The sequence below is a fragment of the Haliotis asinina genome, chromosome 9 (genome assembly GCF_037392515.1).
Source record: "Haliotis asinina isolate JCU_RB_2024 chromosome 9, JCU_Hal_asi_v2, whole genome shotgun sequence".
NCBI classification, from domain to species: Eukaryota; Metazoa; Mollusca; class Gastropoda; order Lepetellida; family Haliotidae; genus Haliotis; species Haliotis asinina.
Window position 1 is genome coordinate 27,080,122 of NC_090288.1, and position 12,385 is coordinate 27,092,506.

The window sequence follows — 12,385 nt, forward strand, 5'->3', positions numbered from 1 at the left end:
ATTAGCCTGATGTGCCAACACTTCCACCACCTGGTGTCTAATCTGTATCAGTGGCCACATGTACCATCACTTCCACCACCTGGCATTTATGCTGCATCATTAGCCTGATGTGCCAACACTTCCACCACCTGGTGTCTAATCTGTATCAGTGGCCACATGTACCATCACTTCAACCACCTGGTGTTTATGCTGCATCATTAGCCTGATGTGCCAACACTTCCACCACCTGGTGTCTAATCTGTATCAGTGGCCACATGTACCATCACTTCCACCACCTGGCATTTATGCTGCATCATTAGCCTGATGTGCCAACACTTCCACCACCTGGTGTCTAATCTGTATCAGTGGCCACATGTACCATCACTTCCACCACCTGGCATTTATGCTGCATCATTAGCCTGATGTGCCAACACTTCCACCACCTGGTGTCTAATCTGTATCAGTGGCCACATGTACCATCACTTCCACCACCTGGCATTTATGCTGCATCATTAGCCTGATGTGCCAACACTTCCACCACCTGGTGTCTAATCTGTATCAGTGGCCACATGTACCATCACTTCCACCACCTGGCATTTATGCTGCATCATTAGCCTGATGTGCCAACACTTCCACCACCTGGTGTCTAATCTGTATCAGTGGCCACATGTACCATCACTTCAACCACCTGGTGTTTATGCTGCATCATTAGCCTGATGTGCCAACACTTCCACCACCTGGTGTCTAATCTGTATCAGTGGCCACATGTACCATCACTTCCACCACCTGGCATTTATGCTGCATCATTAGCCTGATGTGCCAACACTTCCACCACCTGGTGTCTAATCTGTATCAGTGGCCACATGTACCATCACTTCAACCACCTGGTGTTTATGCTGCATCATTAGCCTGATGTGCCAACACTTCCACCACCTGGTGTCTAATCTGTATAAGTAACCACACGTACCATCACTTCAGCCACCTGGTGTTTATGCTGCATCATTAGCCTGATGTGCCAACGCTTCCACCACCTGGTGTCTAAGCTGTATCATCAGCCCATGTTGCAGCAGCTGATATTCTATTAAGGTAGAACAACAACTTATAAACTGTAAATTCTGGATACACATAACACTCTCATGAAGTGAAATAAGGTCATCTCAACCTGCTGCTACTCTTGGAATGCTGTCAGGTTTTTAACTTTCCGTGACATGGAGTATTATTTGCTTGAGCAGGCAGGTGCTTGAGTCTGTCATGGTTTCACTGGCTGCCATGGAGGCAGTTACCTGGCACTGGTACCTGTACTCTGCACGTGTTTCCAAAGCTAAGGCTGTGTGTGGTACTGATCCATGCAGTGGAAGCAAGATCTGCATTTGATATGCTGTAACCAAAGGCAAGGAAGTGGACAGCCATCTTTCTATTTCGGGTTTGAAATCAAAGTTAAGCAGTGAATGGAATATGTTAACAGCATGGTGGATGCACTAGTTGATAAAATATGTTTTGCTGTAAAGTATGAAATAATATTCTTCCTTTGACATTTGAAGCCAGTCATTTTGGATTTACTAAATCCATTTACACATGAATGATTTGAAAAATGTCATAAACACATTATTAAATATATGCCAGAAAGCATATCAATGCTGTCCAAACCAATTTCATAGGCTATACTAATGAGTCTTCTAATAAATGATGTGAGTTTTGGGGTTTTTTTGTTTTGTGAGAAAGTAATGTGAAAAGTGACATTTGAATTTACAGGCTACGTATCATGAAGCCACTCCTGTTTTGTTGGTTGTTACTTTTTTTGGGTGGGGGTGGGGGGACCCTTGCCAGTAAGTCGGAAAGGTTTTGATAAAATACATTGTACATTGATTTGTATTGGGAGATAGTAAAATTATCCTTGACTGGTGTCTAGTAATGTTTTGTTATTTATGTCTAATCTGACTATTAATGATTCATTTTTAGAAAAAACTTTTCTGTCATGTAAAGGGCCTTTGGATTATTTTCATTGTCTTAAAAGATCATTACTACAAAGATCAATATGCAAAAGGCCTGTTATTCTGATTTTTCCCCTTCTTCTCAATGTTACATTGCTTAGATCTGCAAATCTGTAAGAAACTGTAAGAGGCCTTCATCAATAATTACACTGACATTTTTATTAAAATGACAGCGAAAGTTTGGGTAGTGAGTAATTAAGAATGAAAGGAAGACAAAATCAGATCATTGTATACTTCTTCCATCAACCTCATGTGCTCTCTTTTATCAAGATTTCATGTCAAGTATGTATCATTCTACTGACAAAGTTTCCCCTTGATGTAACAGGATGAAGTCTACTGAAACAAAACCTTTTTTATCATCAATTATGTTCTTCACTTTTGCGTCCCATTTGTAGGAAATAATTAATTTCAAACAAGCAATTAGAATTGGGAGACACGCTATTCGAAATTGCAAACTATGAGGTATCTTTCGTATAGACAAACACTTAGTCCCTGAATATATAAAATTTTGATAGTAACAAATAATCCCATTTGAACTGAAAAGGAGCTCCTTTTAGTGCTTTAACATTGCAGGGAAGGCTAGGCAGTAGGTGAAATGTTGTTAGGGACTATTTTTTCAAAAGAAAAATGTGTCGAATCGTTCAAGTAAAATGGTCATTCCTACTGAACTTCTGAGCTGTGCTGTTTGAATAAACAGCTGAAATGTACCAATCTATAATGTCTCAGTTCATGATGAGAAGCAATGATCAATTTTAAGAAATGAAATAAATCAATTTATTGATAAATTTTGAGTTTTCAAAAGCATTTCTTTGAAAGAATTGAAATTCATATTTTCAGTGAAAATGTTATCTTCAGTGTAGAATCAAGGACACTAAATTTGCCTTTGTTTGATCTTGATTTGACTAAACTTTTAGTGGAAGAGGTCTGGAATACAGTACAGTACAGTACAAGAATGTCTAGGAAGTGGGTGGGTCTAGACACATAACATGAGGCTGCTTAACCAACACCGCCTGTGTCCTGTCAACAAACAGCCAGCCAGCTGTTTCCCCAACAGTGGATTCCACTTCCATAACATGGCCCACCATCTTTGTATCTGACGTCCCTTGATGAGTGACTGAGTCCCAGCATGGTGTCCAATATCACTTGTACACATCACTAAGATAAAATAATGTCTAGACTAGACCTGTGTTTTGACCTTCACCTTCAGCAACATACAATATAATAGTGAGACCTAAGCGATCATGAGTTTGCCCAAACTGGCTGTTGACCTGACATGAACCACTTTCAAGTTACCAGGTATGATGTGAACTAGCTTTGCTCCAAGTCTCCAACTATGTACTGAATGTTAAATCCATGGAAGGTCACTTTTTGCCTATGAGCAAGGACATGTAGAGGATACCAGTTTATTATAGTGACAACAGTGAGTGAGTGAGTTTAGTTTTATGCTGATTTTAGCAATATTCCAGCGATATCATAGCGGGGGACACCAAAAATGGGCTTCAGACACTGTATCCATGTGGAGATTTAAACCTGGGTTTTCAGCATGACATGGGAATGCTTTAGCTGTTAGGCTACCCCACAACCCTTTATAGTGACAAAATATTCCAGTTATGTCTGGTGTCTATTATTGTGAGTTTGATGTAGAGGAGCATCATCACCAGGACTGGTGCAAGCCTGAAAGGTTATCACTTCGACATGGTGATGACAGATTTAGGCAAGCCAGGATCTGAACACATGACCATTGGATTCTGGCTCTTCTAAGCGAAATAACTCTGCACAGCATTTTGCTGTTTGTTAGATGCCATACGTGCACCATTGCTGTTGGATCACAAACTCTTTGAAATATTTGTAGAGTAAACGAAAATGTTTTAGAAATACAGTTTGCATGATTTCCTTTTCCTTTTTCACTTATATATACATAACTAAAAATATGATTATTTATAACATTCCAAAACTATTTCTGATAATTATTCCAATACTTGTCTTTCAAGTATAGTTTACTGATTAACTTTGGATGATTGTAGTTATCTAATGTTATCATTTCATGATTAGTTCTGCAACAGAAACTGCAGAATAGAAATGAATTGGCTCTGAATACATGTGATTATCTATCAAAGTGTGACTTTTTACAGGGACTGCACATGTTGAAAATGACCGATTACTGAATGATATTACTGATAGGCACAGCTTTATTTCTTGCTTTACAGATGGGACATACAGATGCAAAATTGAACCAAAATATATGGTAAAAGATTACTCAAAATCTGTTGGTATTGTCTGCTGGTACTTCAGGATTACAAAATAATCTGAATATTCTTTTATTTTTATTTTGTTTATTAACATCCAGAAAATCTTGAAAACAACAAAGAGAAAGCTGCACTATACCTGACACCCAACACATCACCAGGGTGTCCATGACACCTGCGACCACAATCTCCAAAGCTGCACTATACCTGACACCCAACACATCACCAGGGTGTCCATGATAATTGAACAAATGAGCAATATCATGGCTGGGGACACTAGCCATGTGGGTAATCAAACTCGACTCTTTGGCATGATAAGCAAACACCTTATCCACAAGCTATACCATAACACCTGAGACTGGAATCCCTACATACCTGACACCCGAACTCTAAAATTTCAGTAACCACATTTCTTGCTTTCAGAACAGATGCATATCAGCTAGTCTCTGTCTCATTCATTTATTTCAGCATGTGCATAACGTTTGTTTAATCTAACATGATATTTCCTTGACAGATTGATCAGTGAAGTCTTGAGTCTGTGGACTGATGATTGAGCCTCCATGCTGTGAGAGAGCAACCTTTGAGGTAGGTCGGTATCTTCGTCCCAATCCATGCTTTCAGTGATACAATAAAATCATTGTTATACCTGTCACCACTGACAGATGATGTTTGTGTGCCACTATTTGTCTGTACGTCATTAATGACAAGTTTAAGAAGTGTTAATCAAACAGATCTTATCTGAGAAGGACTCTCCATCACGCACACTCAATATATACAGTTGTCCATGTGATTGCTGTGGGTCTTCTACCAAAATGTACATGGCACGGGTTTAGATAAAGAGTGACAGTAAAGCGCTGAATGTAGATGATCAAAATCATCATTGTCATCATCATCGTTGTTGTCATCATCATCATCACTTTCAAGATAAATAATAATAGGTAGTGGTGGTGATGATGACGACAATGACGATGGCGATGATGATGAAGCTGGGTATTAATGCCTGGTGTCAGTCACATCCCAGCACTGGCAACATCTATTTCAATAACAGTAGTCTTATTAGAAGAACTTCTGTGTGTTATTACGATATGCACTATATAAATTTACTGTATCTACATATCTATCTATCTCATCTCACAAAGCAAGGTAGAATATTTTCTTCATTCAGAGAAATGAACATGATATTCGGCTAGACAGTATGAATATTTTCTCTGTAGTCCAAGATAGTCCATAAACTATCTTGTTTCATGTGGGAGCTATACAGACATATTTGCAACAAATTCTCATCATTGTTACAACTTTAAGCTTCATAAATCTTATGTACAAGGATGCATGCACAAGACAGTATAGTTATATGTGGGATTAAATGACAGTTTAGGGTCAATTTTCACTGTACGTCTCCCGAGTCTGTCTTCGACTTTCATTATCTTGTTCTGCATCTACCTCCATGCTGCTGCAACATCATCGACGGTGTTATAGCTGGGAAAGATACACACTAATCTGATTCTGAGGCAAGGGCATTTAGAGTATGAATTGTATGGTACAACCTTTGTGAGTAGTGCACAGACAGGTATAGATCAGCGGTCTGATGGATGTCTGGATGTCTACTGCTTTTTTAAGATTGTTTTGTGAAGGAGGTTTCAGACATTGTATGAATCATGTGAAATCAATGGTTTTATCTTCATAAAAGTTCTTCCCTGATAAGTGAAAGTCAGTAAATGTTTTACATATCTTTATATGGGCATTTACAGCAACAATGTCACTGTTACTATTTTCACTAAAGTACTGGCAAATCACATGAGAAAACATAATAGTTGTTTTATTAGTAAATTAAACATGGTGCCCCCAGTATAATGACAGATAAATATTCATGTAGTGAAATCCTTTATGCCAAAACATACACTTTTATGGACTGTTTATTTGCTCGAGCTTGAACTTGAGCTATTGTTCTGAATATGTTATATCCTGAAACCTTTATCCCTGATGCATCAATGTCTATGAATGTTCATCTTTGCCCTATGATATAGTTAATCTACTCATGTTTTATCACATTGGGGGTGACAGTGTATGATATATTATTTGTATCCAGTGAACATTTTTCATGAGAAAAGCATCAATTCACATGTGAAAATGTGTGAGGGTTTAATGGCTATTTTGTGACTACATTAATTATTACGCACCCAGCACAATGAGATATAAACATTTATATATATTTCTTGCGATCATTTATCGCAGAACTTTTTTTATGGAACAAGTTTCTGCCTGATAAGACTTAGCTTTGTACACAACATAGCTAAGCCCTGACACCTCCCTCCTGGTGAAGGCGGTGAGATTTTAGTTACAGGCATCTGGTTCACCAAACATTAGTACAACCATGTTGGAAGAAAGGATGTGTGAAGCTTATTTGCCTTTCAATACATGTTCTTGCTTTCTTTGATTTTGATTGTGATTGGTCAGTCAGTGGGGTTCATCACTTCACCATCTTTTACAACAATGGAACATGACATCATCAGTTGCATATGAAATGATAAACTGAAACTATATTATCATTTGAACAATGCATTTTGAAGGGTGATATCTAAGTTTGTGTATTTTCTTGGTGTATATATTGACTTGTAAGGCTGTATTTATAGTTTAGTGAATAGAGGGTCTGCTCGGAAAGTTGGATTTCTGTGGTTGAATTCTGTCTTTGTCAAACTTAAAGATGGTATGTGTTGTTTCCTTGTCTCCAGTGAGGCATTAGGGGGCAAAAACAGGGACTGTCTGGGACCAGGATGTTGAGACTAAGGGGCATACATGTTTCTCTGCAGCATGGTATAATAGACTAGTTCTATGAAATGACCATTAGTCATTAGCAAGCAGACTCATACGCATGCATACCAATAAGTGCAATAAACATAGTATAACATGGTCGCTAATATAATATCCTCTCATATATCCTGTATACCTGTTAGTACTCACCTGAGACCCGTGAAGGTCCCGGGGTAGAATAGGCCTTCAGCAACCCATGCTTGCCATAAAAGGCGACTCAGCTTGTCGTAAGAGGCGACTAACGGGATCGGGTGGTCAGGCTCGCTGACTTGGTTGACGCATGTCATCAGTTCCCAGTTGCGCAGATCGATGCTCATGTTGTTGATCACTGGATTGTCTGGTCCAGACTCGATTATTTACAGACCGCCGCCATATAGCTGGAATATTGCTGAGTGCGGCGTAAAACTAAACTCACTCACTCACTCACTAGTACTGACAAAGTGGCTAGGAAAAGCCCAGACACGTTGTGTATACAATAAGGAAGAAGCTGACAGCCAACATATTTTGTCTTATACCAGGAACTCATACTCATGCTCAGGAACCATACTCAGCATAAAAAATACCATCCACATCAAGTCACTTGGAACCATCATGTGAATTGGTATCTTTAGTACTATTTTCCTCAATTCTGTGCTTTTATATTTAATATTTAAACTGAAACTTTCTGTCATATATTTTGAGTCAACTTGAACAGGGGTTCCTTTCATGAAGCACACTTTACTAAGGTTAACCTTAACTCCCATTCTTTAACATTGCACCAAGGCTACCTAAGGGACTTATGATCACTCTACTGAATTGTGAAAGGAAGGTCTGGTTTTTGTGTTATATTTTGCAGTTCAACTGCAGTACCACAGCAAAGGACGTGAAAAATGGGTTTTAAATTCTTGCCGTTTTATGGAACACAACAGTAATCAGTTTGATGAGTGAACACGTGCACCACTGGGCTATCTTAGCACCCATCTAATTACATGAAGCATTATTCTATAAAACAAGAGTGTTCTTCTCATCTTCTTGAATTATTTGAACATATTGACATTAGTTGTGAGGCAAATAGGATTAATGGCAAACAAGGTTGCAATATTTACATATATTTGACATGAGAGTTGATCCCTTCATCACCTAATCAAATGTAAGGGCTGTATTTCCATCTTATCATTGCACAAGTTTGATTCAGGAATCAATGTTTGGAGATGGCATCAGTTTGGCATTGAATGACTGGATTTGATGTCTACAAGCCTCCGCATCGACGGAAGTCATCCTCTGTCAACAAGGGTTCCACAATGTGATTACTGAAGCTGATTGTCTGGATATGATAGCTTACACTGTTAATGGTAAATCCTTCAAGGAGAAAAGCAGGATATGTACCACTCTGTTTTTGTTTAGGATAATCTGATCTGTCCAAAACATTTAAATTTGCACTTGACATATGAGAATAACTTTTTTTTGGAAAAATAATTTTTTCAGATATCCCCATCAAAAGCGGCATCATGTAGCTCAGCAGGCATAGATCCCAACATTAGAATCATGCATCTCACTTCAGATTTTCTTTCTTCATTCCCAGAGTTTGTATTTCATCCTGCTTGAACAACACAAATAAATCTACTAAGTCTACATTTGTTGTTATAAAGAACTGGCTCAGAATGACTGCTCCCAAACACTTGTGGTCTAATGAACGTCTAATGGATTCTCGCTTGTACTCAGCTCAATTTCAGGCTGCTGGACTGGCAGAAATCAGTTATAAAACATCACAACCAACATAAACAAAATTGTGCTGTGGGTCTGCTATCTAAATGTAGATGACACGGGTTTAGATAAAGAGTGACAGTAAAGCGCTGAATGTAGATGATCAAAATCATCATTGTCATCATCATCGTTGTTGTCATCATCATCATCATCACTTTCAAGATAAATAATAATAGGTAGTGGTGGTGATGGTGACGACGATGACGATGGCGATGATGATGAAGCTGGGTATTGATACCTGGTGTCAGTCACATCTCAGCACTGGCAACATCCATTTCAATAACAGTAGTCTTATTAGAAGAACTTCTGTGTGTTATTACGATATGCACTATATAAATTTACTGTATCTACATATCTATCTATCTGATCTCACAAAGCAAAGTAGAATATTTTCTTCATTCAGAGAAATGAACATGATATTCGGCTAGACAGTATGAATATTTTCTGTGTAGTCCAAGATAGTCCATAAACTATCTTGTTTCATGTGGGAGCTATACAGACATATTTGCAACAAATTCTCATCATTGTTACAACTTTAAGCTTCATAAATCTTATGTACAAGGATGCATGCACAAGACAGTATAGTTATATGTGGGATTAAATGACAGTTTAGGGTCAATTTTCACTGTACGTCTCCCGAGTCTGTCTTCGACTTTCATTATCTTGTTCTGCATCTACCTCCAAGCTGCTGCAACATCATCGACGGTGTTATAGCTGGGAAAGATACACACTACTCTGATTCTGAGGCAAGGGCATTTAGAGTATGAATTGTATGGTACAACCTTTGTGAGTAGTGCACAGACATGTGTAGATCAGCGGTCTGATGGATGTCTGGATGTCTACTGCTTTTTTAAGATTGTTTTGTAAAGGAGGTTTCAGACATTGTATGAATCATGTGAAATCAATGGTTTTATCTTCATAAAAGTTCTTCCCTGATAAGTGAAAGTCAGTAAATGTTTTACATATCTTTATATGGGCATTTACAGCAACAATGTCACTGTTACTATTTTCACTAAAGTACTGGCAAATCACATGAGAAAACATAATAGTTGTTTTATTAGTAAATTAAACATGGTGCCCCCAGTATAATGACAGATAAATATTCATGTAGTGAAATCCTTTATGCCAAAACATACACTTTTATGGACTGTTTATTTGCTCGAGCTTGAACTTGAGCTATTGTTCTGAATATGTTATATCCTGAAACCTTTATCCCTGATGCATCAATGTCAATGAATGTTCATCTTTGCCCTATGATATAGTTAATCTACTCGTGTTTTATCACATTGGGGGTGACAGTGTATGATATATTATTTGTATCCAGTGAACATTTTTCATGAGAAAAGCATCAATTCACATGTGAAAATGTGTGAGGGTTTAATGGCTATTTTGTGACTACATTAATTATTATGCACCCAGCACAATGAGAGATAAACATTAATATATATTTCTTGTGATCATTTATCGCAGAACTTTTTTTATGGAACAAGTTTCTGCCTGATAAGACTTAGCTTTGTACACAACATAGCTAAGCCCTGACACCTCCCTCCTGGTGAAGGCGGTGAGATTTTAGTTACAGGCATCTGGTTCACCAAACATTAGTACAACCATGTTGGAAGAAAGGATGTGTGAAGCTTATTTGCCTTTCAATACATGTTCTTGCTTTCTTTGATTTTGATTGTGATTGGTCAGTCAGTGGGGTTCATCACTTCACCATCTTTTACAACAATGGAACATGACATCATCAGTTGCATATGAAATGATAAACTGAAACTATATTATCATTTGAACAATGCATTTTGAAGGGTGATATCTAAGTTTGTGTATTTTCTTGGTGTATATATTGACTTGTAAGGCTGTATTTATAGTTTAGTGAATAGAGGGTCTGCTCGGAAAGTTGGATTTCTGTGGTTGAATTCTGTCTTTGTCAAACTTAAAGATGGTATGTGTTGTTTCCTTGTCTCCAGTGAGGCATTAGGGGGCAAAAACAGGGACTGTCTGGGACCAGGATGTTGAGACTAAGGGGCATACATGTTTCTCTGCAGCATGGTATAATAGACTAGTTCTATGAAATGACCATTAGTCATTAGCAAGCAGACTCATACGCATGCATACCAATAAGTGCAATAAACATAGTATAACATGGTCGCTAATATAATATCCTCTCATATATCCTGTATACCTGTTAGTACTCACCTGAGACCCGTGAAGGTCCCGGGGTAGAATAGGCCTTCAGCAACCCATGCTTGCCATAAAAGGCGACTCAGCTTGTCGTAAGAGGCGACTAACGGGATCGGGTGGTCAGGCTCGCTGACTTGGTTGACGCATGTCATCAGTTCCCAGTTGCGCAGATCGATGCTCATGTTGTTGATCACTGGATTGTCTGGTCCAGACTCGATTATTTACAGACCGCCGCCATATAGCTGGAATATTGCTGAGTGCGGCGTAAAACTAAACTCACTCACTCACTCACTAGTACTGACAAAGTGGCTAGGAAAAGCCCAGACACGTTGTGTATACAATAAGGAAGAAGCTGACAGCCAACATATTTTGTCTTATACCAGGAACTCATACTCATGCTCAGGAACCATACTCAGCATAAAAAATACCATCCACATCAAGTCACTTGGAACCATCATGTGAATTGGTATCTTTAGTACTATTTTCCTCAATTCTGTGCTTTTATATTTAATATTTAAACTGAAACTTTCTGTCATATATTTTGAGTCAACTTGAACAGGGGTTCCTTTCATGAAGCACACTTTACTAAGGTTAACCTTAACTCCCATTCTTTAACATTGCACCAAGGCTACCTAAGGGACTTATGATCACTCTACTGAATTGTGAAAGGAAGGTCTGGTTTTTGTGTTATATTTTGCAGTTCAACTGCAGTACCACAGCAAAGGACGTGAAAAATGGGTTTTAAATTCTTGCCGTTTTATGGAACACAACAGTAATCAGTTTGATGAGTGAACACGTGCACCACTGGGCTATCTTAGCACCCATCTAATTACATGAAGCATTATTCTATAAAACAAGAGTGTTCTTCTCATCTTCTTGAATTATTTGAACATATTGACATTAGTTGTGAGGCAAATAGGATTAATGGCAAACAAGGTTGCAATATTTACATATATTTGACATGAGAGTTGATCCCTTCATCACCTAATCAAATGTAAGGGCTGTATTTCCATCTTATCATTGCACAAGTTTGATTCAGGAATCAATGTTTGGAGATGGCATCAGTTTGGCATTGAATGACTGGATTTGATGTCTACAAGCCTCCGCATCGACGGAAGTCATCCTCTGTCAACAAGGGTTCCACAATGTGATTACTGAAGCTGATTGTCTGGATATGATAGCTTACACTGTTAATGGTAAATCCTTCAAGGAGAAAAGCAGGATATGTACCACTCTGTTTTTGTTTAGGATAATCTGATCTGTCCAAAACATTTAAATTTGCACTTGACATATGAGAATAACTTTTTTTTGGAAAAATAATTTTTTCAGATATCCCCATCAAAAGCGGCATCATGTAGCTCAGCAGGCATAGATCCCAACATTAGAATCATGCATCTCACTTCAGATTTTCTTTCTTCATTCCCAGAGTTTGTATTT